At 57.4% G+C, this 14,086-nt stretch overlaps 1 protein-coding gene across 2 annotated transcripts in view; it reads left to right on the top strand.

Annotated features, from left to right (window-relative positions):
• AKT2 (AKT serine/threonine kinase 2) overlaps positions 1-14,086 on the top strand; it is a 48,797-nt gene that overhangs the window by 5,070 nt on the left and 29,641 nt on the right. The gene's annotated exons all lie outside the window — the stretch shown is intronic.

The following is a 14,086-nucleotide window of genomic DNA, read 5'->3' as shown; positions in this document are numbered from 1 at the left end:
GGACAGGTGCCCAGCAGACAAATTCATGATAGGACGTCAGTTTGTGATCGGTGTTATGAAGGCAAACTGAATAAGAATCAGGGGAAAGAGAGTGTGGGGATATTGCTGTGTTTTAGCTGGGATGATCAGGGAGGGCCTCTTGGCGGAGGTGGCCTGTAGGTAGGGATTGGAGTGTTGTAAAGGGAGCATGAGAGGACTTGAGTGAAGACCCCTTAGATGGAGGAGGAATCAGCTCTGCTTCCCACCTCACAGACACCTGGAGAACTTCAGTAACCTGTAATGGGTCCAGCAGTGCCGGGGATGGGCTCTGGATCTGGGCATTGTGGCTCCAGACTCTCCCCAAACCAGCAAGGTGCCTGGAGATCGTGGGTGAGGGTGGCCTTAATCCCGTACTGGAGCCTCATACTTCGTGCAGTAAGAGGGCCCAGGCTGTCTCTGGACTGTCTTTCTGGAAGGACTGGTGACCCTCAGAGCAAACCTCCTGGGGTCTCCAGAATGCCTTTGGGGTGGGGGTGGAAAGGAGTGTCTTTTGCAGTTGATCGCCAGGCCCCTGGGGGACGCAGGGACACCCTCCCTGGGCCTCTCAGCTTCCCAAGAGCTCTCAGTGGAAGGCTCTCAAACACCAGACCTCTGGGCTGCACGGCGGGGTGGTTCCGTGGCAGGCTCTTCTGGACAACCAGCCAAGCAGCGAGAGGCCCTGCTAGGGGAGACAGCCCTGGGAGCAGGACCAGGAGGGAGGGAGCCAGGGAGCAGGGGTGGGAGGGGCCGGAGGGGGGGTAGCTCGGGCCTGGCCCCCTTGGGGGCAGGACCCGCCGCCAACTCAGCACCCGCAGCCGGGCCTGGCTGTGCTGGGTGCGTGAAGCAGGGGACAGCAAGGCACGCCGGGGTTGGCGAAGGGAAGGCCACATGTAGCGGTCCGGGCAGGAAGTTCCTCGAGCCCGGCCCGGCCTGCCCAGGAAGCTCGTCCGCAGATGTTGTTTCTAAGGGTGAGGCCAGAAATTCAAGCCCGCCTTGGTTTGCCACTTGGTGGGCCCTTTCCGAACGCGCTGGGGCAGCCACCTCTCCGTCCCCCCACCCCCAGCCATCCCGGGCCTGATTTCAAGGTCCTCATCATCGGGTGGGTGGGTTGTTGCGTCGTGGTCCAGGTCGATCTGGGTGTGCACCCTGCTCCCAGCCTCTCCCTTGGTTGCTGTGGAACCCTGGGGTCCTGATGTCATCTCTTTGAGGTGCATTTTGCTCAGTGGAAAGGGGAACATTGCTGCCAACTGGGGCCGTAGGGAGGATTCAGGGATCTCATGTGTCAGAAAGCGCTCAGCGTGAGGCGTCCTGGGAAGGTGCTCCAGTGGATCCTGGGCAGCCCAGGTCCATCCAGCCAGGTGTCCAAGAGCAGACTGGGGCTCGGGATGCAGCCAGCCCGGGCCTGCTGGCTGCTGGAGTGGCTGTGTGTTGGAGCGTGGTGGGGAGGCGGCCTGCTGGGGAGGGGTCCTGAAGCAGTACTCATCACAGCGGGCCCCCCGCTTGGCCCGACACGGCTCTGAGCAGCCTGCGTGTACGTGTGCGTGTGGGCTCAGGCACAGCAGCCTGTGAGGTGGGTAACGGACGCTGCCATTGGTAGTTAGGAAATGAGGCGCAGAAAGCTATGTAGAATGCTGTGTTGCTGAGAGCTAGCAGGGTGGCCTTTCTGTGCTGGGCCCTGCTCTGGGGCCTGGAGCCTCAAGCACCTGCTCTCACCTGTCCTCACCGTGACGTGGGAGCTCAGTGCAATTTTTCTCCCATTTTATAGGTAAGCGAACGAAGGTGCAGGCAGGTTATTAGATTTGCCCAAAGTCACGGTGTTGCCTGGTGACAGACATGAAATTTGAACCCAGCTCTTTCTGGGGTCGAGTTTGCCTTTTTAAGACCCGCTCTTCTGCCTCTGATCGATGCCATGGCCACTGTTTCTGAGGTCATTAGTGGTGGTGGTGGTGGTGGTTTGTTAAAGGTTTTATTTTTTATTAAAGTTCTTTTAATGTTTTTTTTTTGAGAGAGAGACTGTGAGCAGGGGAGAGGCAGAGAGAGAGGGAGACACAGAATCTGAAGCAGGTTACAGCTCTGTGCTATCAGCACAGAGCCCGACATGGGGCTCGAACCCATGAACCGTGAGTCTCAAACCCACAAACCCCGAGGCTGTCACCTGATCCAAAGTCGGACATCTAAATGATTGAGCCACTGTTAAAGATTTTAAGTAATCTCTACACTCAACGTGGGACTCGAACCAGCAACTCCAAGATCAAGAGTCGCACGGTCCACTGACTGAGCCAGCCAGACGCCCCTCGTTACTGCTGTTCTAAATGATCCTTTTTGCTTCCTTTTCTTCTAGACAGAGCTGGCCGTAAGGAGGCCTCGGTTGTTCTGGAAATGACTGGATTAGCTCTGTTTTATCCCTGCTTGGGAGATGGGGTACAGCTGCCCCTTCCCTTTCCTGAGGCTGTGGGGGCGGGGGTGAGGGCTGGGAGGTACCCCCCTACCCCTGCCTTGGGGTCTGATTCCTGCAGGCTCTGGAGCCAGCCATTGGCTATTTTTGATCATTTGTGTATTGCATTCCTTCACCAGCTAGTTTACTGAGTATGTACTACGTACCTTGTATAGTTTTAGGTGCCTGGGAGTGGCATCCAGTCTGCTGGAGGAGGCAGAGAAGTAGCATTTGTTGTATGAGTGCTCGGTGCCTCCGAGGAAAGGAACCGAGATCCAGCGGGACTTGCTGGGAGGGGAACTTGGGGAAGGCTCCCAAGGTGCAGCATTCAGGCCTTGACATGAAAACCCAAAGGAAGGGGCCCAGCAGGGGTGCAGCATCGGTGAAGGTCCTGAGGGGGGACGTGCCTCAGTGTGGTGACCTCAGTGCGGTGCTGCTGGAGTGCTTGCCCCTGGAGCAGGGAGAGGAGGGTGGCAGGATGCAGCCCTAGTAGGCAAGTGTGTGCTTTTCAAACTGCTGTCCAAAGACCTGGGGGGTGGGGGGTGGCGGGTGTTGAGCATGTGTTTTGGGGTAGTGTCTGCGACTCGTCTGTTTTTTTTTTTTAGCTGTTTTCAACAAGTTAACATGGGCATGTCGTGAATCATCTGGAGGATTCCTTTTAACCAGTGAGTGACAGTATGAACATAGCTGCTCTTCCATACCGCTGATGAATTAGACTGGCCCTTGACTTTGGAGTTTGCCTTTGTGTACTTGCCACCTGTTTTCCAAACTGGCCCCTTCCCCAGCTGTGTTTGAAGCATGTATCCTTGGGTCCCCATGATGGCCCTGGATTGCCAAAAATAAAGCATCTTTTGAGATAAATGTAAGCACATGCTCAGGGCGGTAGTTAAGATCTTGTTTCATAGACTAGGATGTTGAGGCTCAGAGCAGGGACCTGCGTGGCCTGGAGGTGGCAGCCAGGATCTGACTTGGCCAGCTCTCTGGGCTAAGCCGGTTGGTCGGGGACTGGGGGCTGGGAGTGACGGAGTCACATGGGGGCTTCTCGGCAGGCTGGGGTGATCCAGCCCCTTGGGCCAGTGAGCACACCTGTGGGCCTCACCTCCCTCCACCCTCCCCGCTGCCTTCAGCCCTGCCCCCTTCGTCAGAGTGGTCCCGCACAGCTGTACCTCCAGTATGCCAGCCACTAGCCGTGGGTGGCTAGTTAAGTTTTAGTGAATTAAACGTAAATACAAGTAAAAATTTATTTTTTTTTTAAGCTGCACTAGCCACGAAAGCTACATTTCCATGATGACAGAAAGTTCTGGTGGCTAGATCAGCTGTCTCCCACACTCACCCAACTGTGTGATCTTGGGCACGTGCTGTGTTCTCTCTGGGTCTCAGTTTCTTCTGAGTAGCATCTCTCTCCCAGGGTTGCTATGAGAGTTCATCGGGATCCAGCCCTGGCACGTGGTGAGTGCCCAGAAAATGTTAGTCGTGGGTCAGACCCTGCCTGGTTGTTCCTACATGCCCTAGGGATGAAATGGGGACTCATGCCACCAGACCCTGCCTCAGAACTGCTGGCCAGGGAGACAGGCAGATGATGAGGTGGTGCAAAGCCTGCGTGGGAGGATCCCCTCAGCCAGGCTGGAGGGGCCGCCCGCTCTGCAGGGCATTGGGGACTGAGTGCGGGGGCTCGGTGTCTTGAGCGTGGGCAGAGGGAGGTGGAAGAGGCTCAGGGCTGGGACAGACGTGATCCGGTTTCCTCTACTGCGGCCAGGCTGCCCAGCATTGTGTCCTCAGTCCTGTCCTCAGTTTCCTCTTTGGTAAAATGTGGGTCCTTATGGCCCCCAAGTGAGCCAGAAGGTGGGAGTGTCGGGCCTGTGCATAGGGCTGCTTCTGGGGGCCTCTGAAGAATGGGGCTGCGATACAGTGCCCCCCTCCCCGGAGCCAGGAGCTCCGTGTCCCAATGCACCCCAGGCCAGACACGTCCCCATCTGTCCCGAAGAAACAGCCACAGATCTTATGGTGGCCTCCCAGGCCCTGCCCGACAGTCACACGTGCCCCATTCCCCTCCACCCTCCTGACTGGGTCTCACTGGGGGCCCACCTGGCCTGGAGCGCTCCCCTCTCCCTGCTCCCCTCTCCCCTGGCCCCAGTGGCTGCCTCATCTCTCAGGTTTCTGCTCACATTTCACCATCTCAGGGAGCCCTTCTCTGACCACCCTGGATAAAACCAGAAACCCTGGCCCCTTCCCACAGACCTAGTCCTCTGTGTGCTGCTTTTATCCAGAATGTTTGTCAGCTTCTGTTACAGCATATAATTTGCCTATTCATTTGGCTTCATTTTGCAGCCTGTCCACCCTGTCTCCTCCCCTCCCTTCCCCCAGAAACCCCCCCAGGGCAGGGAGTTCTGTTTTGGTCACTGCTGCCTCCCTGGTGACCAGAGCAGTGCTGACAGGGCATGGGTGCCATGTTTGTGGAATGAATGAATTGGGGATTGTTTTGTTTTGCCTTTACTTGACATGATCCTGGCCTCAAAAGCTGGGATTGCGTTTGCTCCCGCTACCCTGAGTTAATGAAAGCTCTAGGCCTGGCCCTGTGGTGGGGACACAGTGGGGACCGGGACAGTCCCATCCCTGCCTCGTGGAGCTCCCAGTCCAGTGAAGGAGGCACTATTACCCAAAGAATTATATAGCATCTGAGCACATTAGACATAAGGGCCGTGAGGGGACAGGAAGGCTGAGCTCTGAGGATCTGTGACTCATTGTGGCGCAAGGAGCAGATGGGGGGATGAGGATTTAGTGGGTGAAGATGGGTGAGTGGTGTGCCAGGTGGGGGCCTCGTACATGCAAAGGCCCCGGGGTGAGAGCGAACTTGCAAGGAGTGTTCCAGGGACTGGGGGAAGGGGAAAGCATGTGGGGGGTAGTGCTGCTGCTCCAGAGGCAGGATGTGCCCTGGATTTGTCCCCAAGCAGGGAGGGACAGGGTCAGAGCTCTGGAGGGTGTTTCACCGCTGCAGCCCGGTGTGCTCGGTGTGTTTGGAGCCCGGTGGCCGGGCGGACGGCGGTATCTGCCATGATTTCTGTGGGTGCTGTAAGGCCCCGGTGGCGGGGGGCGGGGGAGGCAAGGGCGCGAAGGAAATCTGCTCGGTGCTTATTCTCGTCCAAGTATGTTTTGCAGTCCGCCCACGCCTCCAGCCTGCTTCCAGTCCTACCTGCTCCAGGCGGGCAGGGGTGGGGGGAGCTGGGGGGAGTGTGTGGTGCGTAAGAGAGAAAAGTGACGTTAATGCTGCCTTCCGACCCAGGAGGTGGACTGGGAAGAAGTTCACATGGTACCCAGACGCACAAGGTAGGAAGCGAGGGTCCTTGGGTCTTCACCCGTGAGAGGGAGAAGCTACACCTGGTAGGCGTGAGCGTTTGCCACCTTGGCAAAGTCCAGAGGATCTGGACTAACTCATTAATTCCTCTCAGCAGCCTTGGGGTGTGAACTGTTTGTCCTTAGCCCTAATTTACCGATGAGGAAACTAAGTCAAGGAAAGGGGAAGCGATCTGCCCAAGGCCACACAGCAAGTGGCAGAGCTGAGGTTGAGGCGCCTCTGGTTCCCAGGGCAGTGTTGACTCTCAACCCCCCATTGTCCTGCCTCTCTTGGCCCCACTTCCTTCTGTGCGTGCGAGGTTTTGCTGAAACATGTACCTCCTCCTGGCCTCCAGCCGGAGGTGCTCTTCCGGTAACATCTGTTGTCGATGGGGTGGAAAGACGATGCTACGCTTGGGCAGTGACAGGGACGGCTGGCTCAAGAATGTCCGCGTGTGAGAAGGAATCAGAATTAGGCCGTGTGCTGGGTGCGTGTTTGTGTTGCAGATAAGGGATTGGGGGCGCCTGGGGGGCTCAGTTGGTTACGCGACCAACTTGGGCTCAGTTCATGATCTCACAGTTCGAGGGTTCGAGCCCCATGTCAGGCTCTGTGCTGCCAGCTCGGAGCCTGAAGCCTGCATCGCATTCTGTGTTCCTCTCTCTGCCCCTCGGCTGCGCTCTCGCAAGCTCACTCGCTCTCTCTCTCTCTCTCTCAAAAAAATAAATAAATAAACATTAAAAAAAAGAAAGGGGAAGAGGTCGGATATTCTGTTGAGCGGTGAGCACGCTGAATGCCGAGGGCTGGTTGCACCTCGAAGCAGCCTCTCGGCGTGGGACGGCTGTGCTGTGTGTGCGTCTCAGGTGGCGGGACCTTCATCATGTGTGAGCCTGTGATGGAGGCACCGCTGTCCTCCCCACTGCAGGGAGGGGGATGCTTGGGAGGCTAGAGTTGGGGAGCAGGGACCTGACACAGGGTCTGCCTGGGTTCAGAGGCTGTGTGGTGCAGGGTGGTGAAGGGGTGGGGAAGGATGGGGGTGAGGGGAGAAGTCAGGCTGTCTGCCCCCTTCCTCTCCGTACTGATGTCATTGGCACCGGTCACTTCACTTCGTGACTTGGTTTCTTCGTTAAAAGAAGATTGGGGAGGCGCCTGGGTCGCTCACCGGGTCAAGCGTCTGACTTCGGCTCGGGTCATGATCTCACGGTTCGTGAGTTTGGGTCCCGCGTCGGACTCTGTGCTGACAGCTCAGAGCCTGGAGCCTGCTTCCGATTCTGTGTCTCCCTCTCTCTCTGCCCCTCCGCCACTGGTGCTCTATTTCTCTCTGTCTCTCAAGAATAAACATTGGCAAAAAAAGATTATAAAAGTGCCTGGGAGGGTTGAGTTCATAGGTGCGGAGCGCTGAGGTCGGGCGGCCTGTGCTGAGCGTGACACAGGCGCTCACTCTTCAGTGAGGTCATACCAGCCGCTGCTACGGAGCCAGCCAGGCCCCTGCGCGGGCCTTTAGGTGGCTTCCAGGCTCTCACTCTTTCGGCAGCTACGCCCTCAGTAGGCAGTTCTCAGCCGGGGGTGGGGGTGGGGGGCCGGGTGGCTTCACCCCCAGAGGCTAATTTGGTGTCTGGGACCAGAATTCTTGGGCCCCAGATGACACTCATGCTGAGATTGGAAGTCCTGGCTTAGGACCTCTCCGCCTTTCCCGAACCTCCTAAGCGTTTATTAATGCAGGAGAATTTCTGACAGGGGCGGTTTCCACTTTGTTAGTGTTGCTGGTGCCCTCCGGACCCCGGAGCTGGTTGGCGGTGGCAGATGAGGGCATTGTTTCCTCCCCTCGCCTGTGTGCCTTTCCACCCAGATCACCTGCCTGGGGTGGGGGGGTTCCTGCTGTCTTTGAATTAAAATTTTTTAAATGTTTATTTGTTTTTGAGAGAGACAGTGTAAGCAGGGGAGAGGGACAGAGAGAGTGGGGGAGACACAGAACCCGAAGCTGTCAGCCCAGAGCCTGATGTGGGGCTCGAACTCACGAGCCCAAGTTTGACGGTTAATTCACGGAGCTATCTGGGTGCCCCTGGTATTTTTGAATTTGATCTCGAGAGCAAGGCCTCAGGGAGCCGTGGGGAAGGGGCGGAGGCGGGAGCAGGCTCCAGGGGCTTACAGCGCAGGGAAAGACCCCACCCTGCTGTCTCCAGCTCTAGGAGATGCGGAGCCTCGGCTCTCCCCCTGCCTCCCTGGCACCATCTGTGCTGTCTGGCCTAGAAACCAGGTCAGGGTGAGGGGGCCAGAGGAAAAAAGAACCTGACAAGTGGCAAGGAAAGGAATCTAACTTACTCTGAGCCTGTTCCGGGCACAGGGCTTCACCCTGCACATTCATTCCACAAGTACTTAGGAAGTGTCCGATGTGTACCCGGCACCCCGCAAGGCTCAGAGTATCCAGCGAGCCCGAGACAGGCAGCAGCCGCCGCTCCTACTGTGCTGACACCGTAGTGGGGAGAGGTGGTAGTAAGCTAATAAATTACATACACCAGTCAGGTCAGTGGTGGTGCGTGCTTATAGAGAAAAGTAAAGGATGAGGGAAAGTAAGGAGAAAAGTGAAAGTAAGAGGAATAGGGTGGGTGTTCCCCTTTTGTCTACAGAACTTAGGAAGACTTCTCAAGGAAAGTGACATGAGCAGAGGCTGAAGAAAGTAGGGCAGGGCCCTGCAGATACCTGGGAGCAGAAGATTCCCTCCGAGGGGCAGCAGGTGCAAGGGCCCATAGGAGCAAGCATCGCTGAAACAGTGTGTTTAGAGAAGTAAAGTGCAGACCTCCTAGGGTCCTGAGGCTCCTGCAAGGACTCTGACTCTTGCTCTGTGTAAGTTGGGGACACAGAGGGTTTGAGCACAGGAGGGACGGGCTCTGACTCGGTCACAGGATCCCTGGCTATAGAAGTGAGGACAGAAGCACTAGAGCTCAGCGAGGCTTTACAACATCCCTACCCTCCCACCAGGCAGCCCTAATTTTACAGATGAGGAAACAGGTTTGAAGGACCCTTCCCAGGCCCTGGTTCCTTCCCAAGGGTGCCTCAAGGGCCTCTCCTAGATGGCCCTGCGTCGTCTTGTAAGCTGCCTCTCGTGGGTCTGACCCCAGCACCATGAGATGAAGTGTCTGAAGGAGCTAGTACAGTTTGGAAACCATTGAGCAATAAATAACCCCTGAGTCAGAGACGGGAACAACAATGTCTTAAGTTTTTTTGAAATGATTTTTTTAAGTTTATTTATTTTAAGAGAGAGAGACACGGGAGAGGCAGAGAGAGAGGAAGAGAGAATCCCAAGCAGGCTCCTCGCCATCAGCAGAGAGCCTGACGCAGGGCTTGGACTCACGATCTGTGGGATCATGCCCTGAGCCAAAACCAGGCGTCAGACGCCTAACCGACTGAGCCACCTGCCGCCTCTGTCTCACAGAAGTTTCAAAATAAGCGATCATAGAGCGCTTGAGACATAGCGATAGAGTGAGACAGTGGCACTCGTGTAGTCGGCAGCTGTTGAAACAAAAGCTTCCTCGGGGACCCCCGTTCAGTAGCCTCCCCCCTCGCTCCCTCTCTGTTCAGAGCGGACCACTGAGAGCAGCAGTTTTCATTCCCATCCAGTCTCTGTGCGGAGCTGAAGGTAGTGCCCCGCCCCCACACCAGCCTGCTCCCCAGGCCGCTGGGCAGAGGGTGTGCTGTTTGCTCCTTCCTGGGGTGCGTGTCCCGTCTCCAGTGGGCTCATTGTACACGTGGGAGCACTGCCCTCACAGAGGGCAGCACTGACTATGGCTACACGGCCGGGAAGCCAGGGGAGCTGGGGGTGAAATTCGAATCCTCCGGGGCCCTGATTGCTCCTCCTCACTCAGCTGGTGACCTGGTGTTCTTGAGGGGGATCCAGACAGACCAGCGTTGGGGTGGGCGAGCCCTGGAAGCCAGGAGCCCCGATTCTGGCTTCCTGCATTCTCTGGACTCTAACCCAGCTTCTTTTTTTTTAGTTTTTTTTTCTTTTTTTTAACTTTATTTTAGAGAGAGGGAGACCGAGGATCTGAAGCAGGCACTGCTCTGACAGCAGAGAGCCAGATGCGGGGCTTGAGCTCACCGTGAGATTATGACCCGAGCCAAAGTTGGATGCTTAATCAACTGAGCACCCAGACACCCCCCAGCTGCTTCTTTTATAGTTTTTTGGTCACAAACTACAGAAAAAGACGTTAAATCCGTTTTGTGTGGTTCTCTATAACAAAGTGGTATAGAGTAGAGCCATGCGGAACCACCAGTAGACTATGGTCAGCTCCCAGAAATCACCCTCCACTGTCCTCAGAGCTCCCCACTCTCCCAACTTTTACAGATTTGTTTCCTTGACATTCTGCACAGGTGTGTGTGTGTGTGTGTGTGTTTAATGCTTGTTTTGAGAAGGGGGAGTGAGCTGGGAGGGGCAGAGAGAGAGGGGAAGAGAGAGAGAATCCTAAGCAGGCTCTGCACTGACGGTGCAGCGTAGGGCCTGAACTCATGAATGGCGAGATCATGGCCTGAACTGAAATCAAGAGTCAGACACTCAACCACCTCAGGCGCCCAGTCGCCCCGTCTGCCAGTTTTATAAGCGAGACGCGCACCCTTCCACAAGCGGTGTGGTGTTGCCTGGGTTCTGAACTTGCTGTGAGCGGACTCACACTTGGTGTGTTGCTTTGGGTCCGGCTTCTTTCATTTTACACTTTGTCCCTGTCCTATGCATCCGTAGTCAGCGGAGGAGCGTTCTGTGTGAGTTTACCACCGTTTGTCCATTCTCCTGTGGGCGGGCATCCCGTCTGTTTCCAGGTTGGGCGTTACTGTGAGTGGTGCTGTTGTAAACAGACGCACTCCTTTCTGTTGCGGGGGTGTGGGCTCGCTGGGTCATGGGGTAGGCATATATCGAGTTTTAATTGTTACTGCCAGGCGGCTTTCCCTGGTGGTTGAACCGTGTTCCACTTCCACGGGGAGGCATTCCTTTGTCTCCTTGTCAGCTCTTGGCATTGTCAGTCTCTAAAATTTCAGGTATCTTGGTAGGTGATTTTAATTCACATTTCCTCCTAACTAGTGAGATAGTGTGTGAGTGTCCTCTCTTGTGAAGTGACCCTTGCTCTTTTCGCCTTGCCTCCCAGGGGGCTCACTTTGAGCCTGCAGCTGCAGCTCTGGCCCAGGCTCTCAGCAGACTCAGGCCTGGACGCTCAATGAAGCAGGGAGTGGAGAAGGGGCCATAGAGGCACTCCCCGGCATGGGGCATGTGGCCTGTGGGCCGGTGGCCAGGGCAGGCCCCTGTGCGCTGACACCTGGCTTCCAGAGGCTGTCCTTTGTCCTCCCGCCTGGGCGTCCTCGGTCGGCAGCTCCCCGGGGAGCAGGCCATCCTCTTGGCTTCGGTGCCTGGTGTTTCATCACCTCGGGACTGCGTCACAGACACCTCAGCCGAGGCGCCACCCTCAGTGGGAGGACGGGGCAGGATCCAGGCGGGACATAGGGGATCTTCCAGTTCCTCCCCCTGCCCTTGCTCAGGCTTCTGTGGGCTGCTTAGTTGCTGAAATGAGAACATAAAACGTGGCCCCGGTGCGCCGAGCAGCGGCCAGGCCTTCGGCCCCTCCTCAACTGGAAGACCCAAGGTAAACGGCTTCCACTCTCCGGGCTTCTGCCCTCCCCTGGGCACGGGCACGGCCCCGCTGCTGGGGTGGTTGGGAGCTTTCAGGAGAGACTCCACGAGGGCACCGGCACCCTGCTCGTTCAAGGCTGCCCAGCTGGCAGTGGCTCCCAGACTCCACAGCCCTGACCACACGTGGCTGCCTTCGCTTTCCTCTGAACATGGTGCTCCCTGGGGGCCGGGCTGCGGGCTGAGCCTCCACACACGGCAGGTACCCCTGTGCGGCCCACCATCCCGAGACACATGGAATCATGGAGGTGAAGTCACGGGGCTAGAAGGGGAGGGGAGAGCCGAGCTTGGACACCAGGCCCCCAATCCCATTCTTCCATGTCCCCCCGTTTTCTGAACTTGGGTTCTCCATCCCAGTTCTTTGGAACTTCTGAACCAAGCCGGTCCTGGAGAAAGCATAGTGTCTGCCGCTGCATTAGGGGAGGAATTCTCTAACTCACCATTACCATCTCGTGCCAGGCCCTCGGCATTCTCCCTGCCTCCCCGCTGCTGGCTTCTTACCCTGTAGCCACACTGGCCCCTTGGCAGTTCTTCATGCTATACAAGTACTTCCTGCCTCAGGGCCTTTGCACTTGTTCTTCTCCTGCCTGAAATTCTTTTCCCTACATGTCAGCATGCCTCACTCCCTCCGCATGCATCCCCTGTGCCACACAGCTAGCATAGTGCCCCGTGTTCCCCGCCATCCTTTCTTTTGCTTTCCTTTTCTTCTCAGTGCCTCGCCACCAGCTGGCACGTTCTGTGTGTGCCTGTGTGCTGACCGCCCCGCCAGGATGGGAGCTCCGTAGAGGCAGGGGCTGCGTCTTACTGAGGACTCATCTCAGGCACCCGGACAGTGTCCGGAGCTGAGGACACGCTCAGAGAAGATCGGTGGCATGAATCTGTGGCTCTGTCTGGTCCTGGGCTGGGAAGCCTTTAGGGAGACTTGGGTTTGTGTATTGTGTTCTCGGTAGCTAAATTAGCACCTAGTAGGTGCTGGGAGCATTGGCCGAGGAGGTGCACAGAGAGCACCAAGGCAGCCGCTTGTGGTCATGAAGGCTTCTTGGAGGAGGGAGAACCCACAGAAGGTACAGGGCATGGATGCCAGAGGGAGGGGTCTGAGGGACAGAAGCCTGGGAGGAGGGGCGTGGGAAGGAGGGGCTGGAGAGGTGGGTAGTGCTGGGTGTAATAATCATTGTCTTCGTCCTTAGGTTTTATTGAGAGCTTTCTAGGTGACACTAGGCTCGTGATGGAAAGGATTTTGTTCTGTGTCTGGGTGCACTGGGGAACCCTGGAAGGGTTTTTAACCCGGAGGGCTGGGGCCAGGTTTACATGGAGTATATGGGTTGAGAGCAGAGGCTCAGAGCCCGGGGAGACGGCCAGGGCAGTTGGGAGGGGCGTCAGGAAGCCAGTGGATGGACAGTGGGGACGGCTGGGCTGAGCGGGGGCGGGAGGCAGCTCTAGTGAAGGTCAGCAGAGGTGGGGTCCTGAAGGACCTTGAATCCCAAGTGAGGGAGCTTGGCTCTTCTCCGAGGCCAGCGGGAAGCCACGGAGGGGTTTGGAGTGGGGGAAGGACATGGTCAGGTTGGGAGGGTCTACTGCTCAGTGGGGGACAGATGAAAGGGAGCAGTTAACGGAGCAGGGATCTAGGGAGGGGGTGGGGGGACCTTGAGGGGGAGGGCAGCACTGGACGTGAGCCATGGAGCCAGGCCACCGGGGTGGGGGGGAGGCGGGGCAGGTGCGTAGACTGGTCACGTTGGAGGCGGAAGCCAGGGCCGGTGGGATGTCCATGATGGAGGGCCTGCGGCCCTGAGTGTTCCGTCCGTGGGGGGTGAGCCACGGTGCTGGGCATGCCTGCCGTGGGAGGGAGCCCCCGCTGCTTGCGCCTGGTCCTGCCTTTGCAGCTCAGAGTCCAGAAAGTGATTTCTCACCCTGCTGTTTACTTCCCTGTCCATGTCCATCTTGTCTTGCCTTTCGCTTCCTCCCACTTACCTCCCTTCCCGGCCCGGGCCTGGGCAGCCTGCCACCATCACATGCCGGGCAGTAGTGCGTCCGGCCCACCAGCTCCCCTGGGGCATGAGAGAAAGCTGATGCCTACGGTGTCCCTAGAGCCAGCTGCCACTTCTCCAGGGGCCGCTGTGGCTCCTGACCTGCTGTCCGCAAATAACCCCAGGCCGGGAAAGGCGAAAGGCGCCTTGGGCTCCGTGGCCCCTGTCCAGGCCTGTGGCTCCAGGTAGGGGCCCAGTGGGCAGCTGCCTCCCGCCCTTCTCCCTTCCACCCGGGGAACCTGAGATGAAGCCAGAGGCCTCGGCGTCTGTCAGTCTGTTGGCTGCTGGTCCCTGAGGACGGAAGTGCAGGTCTTGGGGCAGAGACTGCAGTCCTGTTGAGCCCCCAGGACTGACTCCTAAGCACCAGACAGTGCGTCTGCCTTCGGTTGTCGTCTCCTTCAAGATCCTGAATGTTAGAGGAGACCTGTCTTCCCTCAGTCATCTGGTGGGGGCAAAGAGGGGACCGAGGCTGAGGGAGTGGCTTGGAGTGGCTTGGCCTTGGCGGGGGGAGGGGTTGGGGCACTTGGTTTGCTAAGGGTGGTAGGTTGGAAGGAGGGGAGGGGTGGAGGGAGAGTGCGTGTGCGTGCGTGCGTGTGCATGTGTGTGTGTATTTG

The sequence above is a fragment of the Suricata suricatta genome, chromosome 16 (assembly GCF_006229205.1).
Source record: "Suricata suricatta isolate VVHF042 chromosome 16, meerkat_22Aug2017_6uvM2_HiC, whole genome shotgun sequence".
NCBI classification, from domain to species: Eukaryota; Metazoa; Chordata; class Mammalia; order Carnivora; family Herpestidae; genus Suricata; species Suricata suricatta.
This window is presented reverse-complemented; position numbering and strand designations above follow the sequence as displayed.